This window comes from Trichomycterus rosablanca, chromosome 23 (assembly GCF_030014385.1).
Source record: "Trichomycterus rosablanca isolate fTriRos1 chromosome 23, fTriRos1.hap1, whole genome shotgun sequence".
Classification (NCBI taxonomy): Eukaryota; Metazoa; Chordata; class Actinopteri; order Siluriformes; family Trichomycteridae; genus Trichomycterus; species Trichomycterus rosablanca.
In genome coordinates this window covers 15,582,186-15,593,746 of record NC_086010.1, presented here as the reverse complement: position 1 = coordinate 15,593,746, position 11,561 = coordinate 15,582,186, and positions in this window count along the sequence as shown.

Sequence of the window (11,561 nt, the reverse complement as noted above, 5' to 3'; positions counted from 1 at the left end):
GATCCACCACCCAAATAATACCTGTTCTGTGATGGTACTGTGGGAGTCCTGACCATTGAAGAACAGCATGAAAGGGGGCTAACAAAGCATGCAGAGAAACAGACGGACTACTGTCAGTAATTGTAGAACTACAAAGTGCTTCTATATGGTAAGTGGAGCTGATAAAATGGACAGTGAGTGTAAAAACAAGGAGGTGGTTTTAATGTTATGGCCGATCAGTGTATATGTCATAACTTTAAAAAATAGAAATAGAAATAATGGCTATTTAAAGTATTAAAATGGTTGTATTTTTAAAGTAAATTAAGCAAACGAGTGTTCCTTGTGTTCCCTCTGTAAGGTGTCTTTTGTATGTGTGTTGTGGGGACAACCACAGGGTTCCTATGTAATTTCCGCTACACATAAATGATCATCATGTTGAAGCATGAGGTCAGACTAATATAGCACCCCAGGAAATTAGGTGAATTAAAAATAGGACAGGCCTCTAGTGCCTTTGGTAATCTACACTCCAACTAGACTTTTACCCTTGAAGGGGGCATCGTGGTTCAAATTACAGATATATATTGTATATTATTATACAATAATATACAATATATCCTATATGCAGTATATAGGGTCATTCCAAAGCTGTCCAATGGGACTCTGTGTAGGCCACTGGAGTTTCTTCAGACACAGGTTATGATATTATTCCTACACTTTCAGCATGGATTACCAAAGGTGATGTGTTCTTCATCTTGGGAAATTCAATAATCCATGATGAAGTTAAATATCTTGGTATTCTTGGTACCTTTGGTGAACTGGTGGTGGGAGCCTCCTCACTTGGGATCTGCATCAACAACGGAATGGTACTCTATCCTACTTGCCATCTGTCAACCTTTGCGGTGGGCAAATGGAAGATGTGTCTCCACATTGATGCCAATGTAGTCTATTGGCAGTTTAACATAGATCTACATGGCATCACAAGAAATCTCCCATATGCCAATAGCCTGTTGATTTTCCCGTCCCATCAAGTGTGATTCTATTTTAAGCTTCTCAGTTAAATGCAACAGGGCACCCATACAGGCCCCTTGGTAGAGAACCACTACGCCTTCTTCCCATAGTGCATCCTGGTGCTGTGTGTTCTCCAGGTAAGTGACGCACACGCACTCGGCGTTCCGAGTGATTCATCAGAGCAGGCCACCTTCTCCCATTGCTCAGTGGTCCAGTTCCCATGCTCACGTGCCCATTGTTGGTGCTTTCGGCGGTGGACAGGGGTCAGCATGTGTGTATTCTGACACCTTTCTATCAGAACCAGCATTAACTTCTTCAGCAATTTGTTGGATCGGAACACACGGGCTGGTCTTCGCTCCCCACGTGCATCAGTGAGCCTTGGCCGCCCATGACCCTGCAGACAGGGAACACCCCACAAGAGCTGCAGTTTTGGAGATGCTCTGATCCAGTCATCTAGCCATCACAGTCTGGCCCTTGTCAGTCTCGCTCAAATCCTTACACTTCATCATTTTTCCTGCTTCTAACATCAACTTTGAGGATAAAATGTTCACTTGCTGCATAATATATCCCACCTACTGACAGGTGCCGTGATGAAGAGATAATCAGTGTTATTATATGTTATATTTACGGCTACAGGACATCAACTGACTACAGGACATATAGGGTGTGTTCGAAAACCAAGGGAGCTGCCTTGCTGTCTTACTGTCTACATAGGCAGCTGCCTCAGTAGAGAGGATTCTAATTAGTCAATGACTAATAAGTCAGGTTATTCGAACGCACTACTTAGATAGCGATTCCGATGGGTTTCGGGTTTCGCGTTTAGCATTTAGCATCTTGCCATTAAAACCAATGGATTGAGGTAGCACAGCACGCTAACGTTAAAATAACCTCACTTACCGATAACGGTTAAATTTCCTGACAAGCCCGAACTTGCAAATAAAAACACTCTGTACAAGTACAAGTAAATCAGTAATATTTTATTTACGTTTGATAATAACTCCATTCGTTTCTCCGCCCCTTCAGCCATGTTTATTTTTCTGTGAGAGTAGAGCAGCCGACTCGCAATGCATTCTGGGATTGCCTTGGTCACTAAGGCAGGGTTGGATGCTCACTCGTTCTTGAGCCAAAATAACATTGAAATATTAAGATGCCTCAGAAGTGAGGATTTTAAGACATCTAGGATTTCGAACAGCCTCCTTCTCGGGAGCGCGCACAGGATGACGTAAAATGCTGCCTATGTAGAGAGCTCCCTAGCTTTTCGAACACACCCATAGACTCACCTGGCATTATGCCTGCTGTTATTCAGTGACAGATGCAATAGGCTCGTCTGGTCGGTATGTGTTTAGACTGAGGTTCTTCAACCTAGTCAACTTGCCATGGTGATTTAACCATAATCAATCTCTTCTATTGCTTGCCCATCAGCCCAACAATTAGTCATAATGTTTTGGCTTGTCAGTCCACACGTCCATTACAACAGCATGTAAACAGTTGACTTCTACTGTGTATCAATACACATACAGCAAGAAAATGTGTTTATGTGGGCCGAATAAGTGTGAACCAGTCTGTGATGCGATAGCACTGAGCGGCTAGCACCACATCCGTCCCGCAGGACGAGAGAGATATAGATAGCTAGAAAGTGAGGGAATGTGCTATTTTATCATGCATGAGACTGTGGTCAACCCCCTGCCCCGTTTTCAGTCTTTCATCTCCTGCGTATTTCCACCTATCATGTCGTTTTCACTCTCCCTGTTTTGATCACTGGGGAAAAAATTCCATGAATATTATATCACTCTACCTTCTACTGTTAAACATAAAAACCAATTTCTTATGTATTTGTGCTACTTTGTATTCATAAACATGTATACATGCTTTATATTCCTAGACATCTTGGGGTAAAAATAGTATTCAGTGGCGCTGTATACTATTAAAACCACCTCCTTGTTTCTACACTGTCTATTTTATCAGCTTCACTTACCATATAGAAGCACTGTGTAGTTCTACAATTACTGACTGTAGTCCGTCTGTTTCTCTACATGCTTTGTTAGCCCCCTTTGATGCTGTTCTTCAATGGTCAGGACCCCCACAGGACCAATACAGAGCAGGTATTATTTAGGTGGTGGATCATTCTGAGCACTGCAGTGACACTGACATGGTGGTGTGTGTTGTGCTGGTATGAGTGGATCAGTGGGATTAGGGGGTGGGTGTGTTTGACCCTCCTAATTAATACTTGGACCCCTTCCCATAAATAAATAAATAAATAAGGTAAAAACGACAGTTAGGTGTTGGAAGGGGGGAGGGTCGTTAGTTGGTTAACATGTAACTCATGTAACAGACAAAACCATTGATCAACTCATTAATAAACCAGAATGAACCAGAACTTCAACTCAATACCCAGCCATACGAGTGCTTTTTTGACTCAATGGGCACAAATTCCCACACGTCCTTCCCTCGTCACTGAAGACCTGTCACGTTTTACAAAGCTTTCAGAGGTAACCACAAGAGGGAGCATATGCTAAGGGACTATTCGTGCACAGTCGAGTCTCTTGGTGTTTCAACCAGACAGACACAACCCACGCATCTAAACACTGAAGGAAATTATGCCAGTTCGTGAAATGACACAGATCCTGATCAAATTCAATTACTGCCAGGATGAGCGGCATGTCTGGGGGTTTGAGCTGAGCAGATCTGAACAGACCAGGGAGGATCAGGACAGACGTGACAAAAAGATTTACAAAGGAATTAGACACTATTAGACTATTCTAGTCTTCTGGGAAAAGCCGGAAAAACAGTCCAGACTCTGCTATGCAGCCACTGTTGGACCCTTGAGCAGCAAGGCCCTTAACCTTAAACACTGTGTCACAACCCTTGGGTGGGTCGCTAGCCGAAAAAATAGGTCGCAGAGGACAAAATAATAATAATAATAATTAAATAAACTTGTATGCAAACACCCCTGTGTGGATGCTTTATGTTACATCTTGTAAACCACAGTAGGATCAGATTGTACAGAGAGATTAAGATGCATTGTTTGTGTTGCCTGGGTCGCATAAAAAACGTGGACAAAATGTGGGTCACTTAAAAACACTTTGGTCCAGATCACAGTCTGTGTTCCAGTTCATCCCAAAGATGTAAGATGGCATTGAAGTCAGTGCTGTGTTCAGACTCAAAGACAGTTCTAGAATGTCTTCAGATGCTGAAGAGACAGGACGTCATCACTCCAGAAAAATATGTGTGATTTTCGTGTTGATCTTGGGGTTTGTATGGGGTAGGGTGACCTTTAAAGTCCACAAAGCTCTATATTAAGGGTTCCTGTGCTGATTTTGCTTCCAAATTCGATTTGTATCTCGGTAGCAAGTTCTTTTTTAAACATTTAATGCTGGGTCCAATCCAAATCTCCTTAAATATTATTGGGAAGAAACCTTGAGAGGAAACCAGACTCAATAGGGATTTATTGCTCTTGCGTATCCTTGAGGTAATTTGGATGAATTAAAATTTGGATAAGTAAATTGATACTAAATGGTGCTAGAGGTTCAAATATCAGTGTTGCTATCGACCCATCAGGCGTCAGATAGATACGTATGTACAGACAGACAGACAGATAGATAGACAGAGCGATAGATGTATAGACAGACAGACAGACAGAGAGACAGATAGATGTGTATATATAGATAGATGTATAGATGTATAGACAGACAGACAGATGTATAGATGGACAGACAGACAAACAGAGACAGATAGATAGATAGATAGATAGATAGATAGATAGATAGATAGATAGATAGATAGATAGATAGATAGATAGATAGATAGATAGATAGATAGATAGATGTGTATATATAGATACACACACACACATAGATAGATAGATAGATAGATAGATAGATAGATAGATAGATAGATAGATAGATAGATAGATAGATAGATAGATAGATAGATAGATAGACAGATAGAATCTTGATAGACAGACAGGCAGACCTAGATAGAAAGACAGATAGAAAGATAGACTGACGGACAGAAAGATAGGTAAGTAGATGGATGGATGGATGGATGGATGGATAGACAGACAGATAGACAGACAGACAGATAGATGTATAGATAGATATATAGATAGATAAATAGACAGACAGACAGATAGATATATAGATAGATATATATATAGATAAATAGATAGACAGACAGACAGATAGATGTAAATATGTTTTGAGCCAATTTGGCAGCTTTACCACCAGTGTTTATCTATAATGATCCACTAATTAAAAATGCTCTCTAATCAATTTGCTCATGTAGTGAATACTTCTGCTTTCTCCCTGCAAGACTAAACCCTTTAAGTGAGTTTATTGTGCAATCAGTTTAATAAGCGTAAACATCTCTTTATAATGATGGATTTATACAGGCAGGAAATTGATGGCTGTTGATGGGTATGAAAAGACCATTCCAGTAATGGCAGAAAGCCCAGACACATTTTACACCGGGGGACGTACCAAACCACAGAGGCTTGGTAGGAACCGGCTCACTGAGGCGTATCGGGCTGGCAGAGAAAAGAAGGTCTGTGAGTTTACAGACATGCAATACAGACTGAAGGAAAATACACATATGAACATTGGGGATCGAAACTACCAGGATGGTAGTTAGAACTCATTCTTCTTCTCCTAGCACCCAGCAGCTGGAGCAAGCACGGTGTAATCATATTAGAACGGTCCAAGCCTGCATTAGCGAGTGCTGGCATATGCTGCGCCATCGCATTAAAACCATTAAATAACCATTGCAGTAATAGGACAAGGGGGCACAAGAGAGGCAAGACAAATGATAATTGAACATATAGATGTGTACTAACGATTAGGTCTTGTTAACCTCTTCGTGCACCAACCTAAAATAAGGCCAAATCTGTAAGATCAACAACATTTAAAGCAGGCAGCGTCCCAAATCGCATACTACTGTAATACATAAAATGCCATAAAAAAGTCAATAAATCGCAATAAATAGACATTAATTTAACCTACATTAATATTCCTGAGTTTTAGGATAAACATGGCAGTTCATCTAAACAAAACTAGATAGTGAACGCAGTTCAGAGGGAAGTGGGTATGTTTAATTTAAAGAAGTTGACTGGATGGAGAATTTATTGGCATGATTGTGGGTTCCAAAAAGCAGAACTGTGGGCCTGTCTTTATACAGCTCTAGTCAGATCACATTGGGTGTTGGACTTTGGAACCTCCATTCTATGCTGACTGTTGTTTCTTATCTGCTAACAACAGCTTAACCACAGACTTTCTGTAATATAGACTCCCAGCCACATCTCAAGCAGCCACATTTTAGATTTAATATACACTGATCAGCCATAACATTAAAACCACCTCGTTTCTACACTCACTGTCCATGTTATCAGCTCCGCCTACCATATAGAAGCACTTTGTAGTTCTACAATTACTGACTGTAGTCCATCTGTTTCTCTACATACTTTTTTAACCTGCTTTTTACTCTGTTCTTTAATGGTCAGGACCTCCACAGAGCAGGTATTATTTAGGTGGTGGATCATTCTCAGCACTGCAGTGACACTGACATGGTGGTGGTGTGTTAGTGTGTGTTGTGCTGGTATGAGTGGAGTTTTTAAATACCGTGTCCACTCACTGTCCACTCTATTAGACACTCCTACCTAGTTGGTCCACCTTGTAGATGTAAAGTCAGAGACGATCGCTCATCTGTTGCTGCTGTTTGAGTTGGTCATCTTCGAGACCTTCATCAGTGGTCACAGGACGCTGCCCATGGTTCACTGTTGACTGGATATTTTAGGTTGGCGGACTATTCTCAGTCCAGCAGTGACAGCGCTGCTGTGTCTTATCCACTCATACCAGCACAACACACACTAACACACCACCACCATGTCAGTGTCACTGCAGTGCTGAGAATTATACCACCCAAATAATAACTGCTCTGTGGTGGACCTGGGAGAGTCCTGACCAAGCATGCAGAGAAACAGATGGACTACAGTCAGTAATTGTAGAACTACAAAGTGCTTCTATATGGCTTCTATATAGTCCATATTTGTCCACTTGCAATGCCTTAACACTGCCCCTATCACTTTTTAGTCTGTGGTTGTGTCTCAAATGTCTACCTTACATCAAATGTACTATAGCACCAGTGTGTTATGTTGTTTAGGGCTCACCAAAAAAAAAGTGGACACAATTTGGGACCTGACATGCTTTTACACTAAATTGTTAGTCTGCTTTTAGCAAGTACGTAAAAGCGTAAAAATAAGTACCTTTCTGATTCACACATTCAGTGATTCATAGACACATTAGACACACAAACTGTGCAGTGCAGTTATGGTCCGATTGCTAAAAGCACGTTGCATTAGCTGCGCTCCTGCATGCTGCCATTTAAAGCTGTAATAAGTATAATGGATGGAGGTTTTAATAGGACAAACACAATTTGGAGTCCTGCTCAGATTCAGTCTGCTAACCCTCATCCAGGAAATAGCAGCTATATCAGAGCAGAACAAAGGTAACATGGTTTGACGTATCCCAGTTTGACGTATCCCAGAGGTGACTTGAAAACACACAAACACGTAATTATGTGTTGGGAACATACAATAGTTGTATACTATATACTAAAATATGCTAGCCTGCCACAGCTGAGATCCAAGGATCCAGGTTTAGAAAGGCTATCAGGCAGTCAGGTATCTGCACAGCCTAGCCTTTGTGAGCTGCGCTCGTCGGTGCACTCTTTGTGCTGGTCCCAAGCCCGGATAAAAACAACAAGAGGGTTGAGTTAGGAAGGGCATTTGGTGTAAAAACTGCCACGTTTGGTATGTGGACCAGATTTCCTGTACTGACCCCTCAATATGGAAGCAGGTGCAGGATTAGTTTTCATTTCTTGTACTTCATGAAGGCCTTGCGACTAGACTAGAACTCAACTGGAGTCCACCTGGTACATTTTTAATTAATTGGACATAGTTTTAAAGAGACACCCATGGGTCTTTAAGGGCCGAGTGCATTGCCAGGACCAGAAAACAAGCCATGAAGTTGATGGAACTGCCCAGTTTGAGGTGTGTAAGGCTGGCAGAGACATGGGGGTACTTCCACTACGTTCATTCCACTAGCTGAGTGCTAGTACAGATGGTCATGTAGTTGGTGGGGTGTGAATACTTCTGCTCAGACAGGTGAATGTGTGTGTCCGAACTATTGGTTGAGCAAAAGTTCAATACATCAACCTGCTTTTGATCTACTGAAAAATGAATGGAAGTGAATGGGACAAAAAAGGGGGATAAAAATGGGGGTGGCGGGTGAATGGGTGCGCCAATCTAAAAGCTGTATACAAGCAGTCGTCTCAGCAACGAGACACGTTTTATGAATATGACTTCACTAAAAGAGTAGGTCTACATAGACAATATTACTGAACTAATTACCGAACCCTGTGGGATTCCGGTTGAAAAATTGCGAGGAACAGGTGTAGATCTCCTTTATGAGATTGCCCTTTTGGGTAAGAAGCTACCCACCACCAGGCTGACCCAGTAATTCCAGTTTTAGCATCTCCCGAATAATCGATCAAGTTAAAGTATGCATTTGACCAGCGTGAAATTCTGAGGCAGCACTAAAGCTCCTCCGTCGAGTCAAAGCCCCGAATACAATCACACACCTACAGGCGGCTACACACAAAGCCAGCTTTCGCTGCAGGAGCATAAAGGAGTTGCGTCCGTGTCCTTGGCCATGAAGACATCGCAGGCTGGCACGGAATAAAAGAACAAAGTAGGAGTTGAGCTCTATGTGCGCCCACTCTTCACTTTCTCTGCTTTTCAGACTGCAGTACGCCAGGTTCGCACCTCCATTCTTAATCCCTTGATTCTTTGAATAGCTTACAAAACGGCTCATGGGTTACTTTCGTCCAGTCAGACATCATCGATTCAACCAACATGCACTCAGTGACCGCTTTATAAGGTACACCTTACATGTGGGCAGCTATATGGATACTGCTTTTGATTGATTTGATGCCCATCTGTGCCCAGGCAGAATTTGTCTTCCAGGGCAACCCACTGACCTGATATTATGGACAGTATGTAGCGGAACCCTTGTAGCAGATCAGCTCACCAGTACCACTTTGTAGTTCTACAATTACTGACTGTAGTCCATCTGTTTCTCTGCATGTTTTGTTAGCCCCCTTTCATGCTGTTCTTCAATAGTCAGGACCCCCACAGGACCACCACAGAGCAGGTATTATTTAGGTGATGGATCATTCTCAGCACTGCAGTGACACTGACATGGTGGTGGTGTGTTAGTGTGTGTTGTGCTGGTATGAGTGAATCAGACACAGCAGCGCTGCTGGAGTTTTTAAACACGTCACTGTCACTGCTGGACTGAGAATAGTCCACCAACCAAAAATATCCAGCCAACAGCGACCCGTGGGCAGCGTTTCTGAGATTTGAACTCGGAGAGCTGCACCTCCTGGTTCCTTTTACTGAATGATTTAGGTTTGGTAACTTTGGGAACTGAGAACACCAGCTGTCATAGGTGTAAAAGTAGACGTAACAGTACAGGGTCTTCATGATAACCCTAACCTTAACCCTAACCCTAACCTTAACCCTAATCCTTACCTTAACCCTAGGCAGTTGTAGCCTAGTGGTTAAGATACTGGACTAGTAATCAAAAGGTTGCTGGTTCAAGCCCCACCACTGCCAGGTTGCCACTGTTGGACCCTTGAGCAAGGCCCTTAACCCTCAATTGCTTAGACAGTATGCTGTCACAGTACTGTAAGTTGCTTTGGAAAAAGGGTCTGCTAAATGCCATAAATGTAAAATGTAAATGATAATATTCGCGCTGTTGTAATGCCCATTCAGAATTGGATTTTGACATTGACCTTTATGTACAGAGGTTGTTTTTAATTTTTCAAATCTTTTACTAATATTATGTACTGTAGATGGTAAAATTCCTACATTTCTTCCAATTGCACATAAAATCTGACTACAAATGGTGTTAAGAGTGTCATTTCTTTAATCTTTTTCATTTATGCAGCTCTTAACCCACCAAAAGAGCAATAAAGTCTATTTATTCTGTCCAGGCTTCTCACCGTTTGTGTGTGTGGGCCATGCTTTGCAGAGACTCCTCAGTAAATGAGGTAAATGTGAACAGCATGGCGCCCAGCAGGGGGTCTGCAGTTTCAGTACTTAATGATTAATTCACTTAACCTTAACTATAATACAAATTGCCTAAATACCCAACACACCGTACACAAGAGCTATGATTGATGTAGCGGCGTTGACGTAATCGGGGAACGCAAATGCCATCCGGCCAGCCGACTGGCTATCAGCTGGGCTGTGAAGCAGCGATCCACGCTAGCTCAACGTTTCTATTTCGGGCATCTCAATAAGACAGACATGTAGTCCCGAGGGGCAGGGAACAATACCCCGCTGTTTGGATCAGACCCTATTTCCTGTCCTGCCTCCGCTAATGCGCTTTTACTCATCCATCCGTACAGATCGCCCTCTTTCCACTTTCATCTTCTCACCATTTCACTCATGATTACCAGTATGGATAGATCTGACATCTTTAAGCAGATCTGTATTTAAGGGTAAATAATACCAATACAAGGTATTTAATACTCTAACTAAATAATTCTATTGTTATTTGATGGCTGTCAACCATGTTAAGGACTGTAGATCGTGAAATCCCATCATTCCCTGTGGATGCACTAGACAAATGTTGTTCTTAACTGTTAAACTGGTCAGTTGTATCCTAGTGGTTAAGGTACTGGTCCAGTTGCTTAGATTGTATACTGTCACAACTGTAAGTCGCTTTGGATAAAAGTCTGCTAAACTCATGACTTGACTCGGCCTCTAGCCTAAAGACTCGTGACTTGACTCGGCCTCTAGCCTAAAGACTCGTGACTTGACTCTGACTTGTACTTTGTGACTCGTGAACATCTCCGCTGGTTCGCCACTGTGTAAATTCCTTTAACAATTACAGAGCCACGTCAGCACCTGATTTATCGTAATCAATTTAGTACCTGCGGCCCTCTGTTCCTCCGGCCCTTCATTAAACTTCACATATATTATATACCTGTAATCGTACTAATTAACAAATTACTGTTTAATTGAATTCCCCCCGTTAGTTGCTATATTCCATCCCTCCAAGGACAATGAAATGTCATCCCGCTCTCACTACTCATTTGTTCTACTGTCCATTTTTCTCCACTGCATTAACAAAGAGAATAAAATTCCTCAAATAGCCCACCAGCATTAGTCAGGGTCTGTGTGTCAGGATCTCTGTGTGATGCTGCATAATCAGTGTGTTTCTTAGGCCTTGCGGTGATGGAAGGTAAAGCTTATGCTAATACCAGGGAGGAGAGGGTCGGTCGCAAGGTTAAGCCTCCTGCAGAGAAGAGTTCGAAAGACTCTAGGTGTCAATCAAATAGCCACTGGCCAGCCTGCCTAAATGTATCCAAGACGTCACTTGGATGTAAGTAATTCCAGAAAATCATCCTTGACAATCGTTAGTAAGTATGCTGAGGCTAGGGCTAAGAGATGCTGTACTATGGCTAGTAGTTTACCAAGAGATGTAAACCACGCTGCTATAGGAATCTGGAGT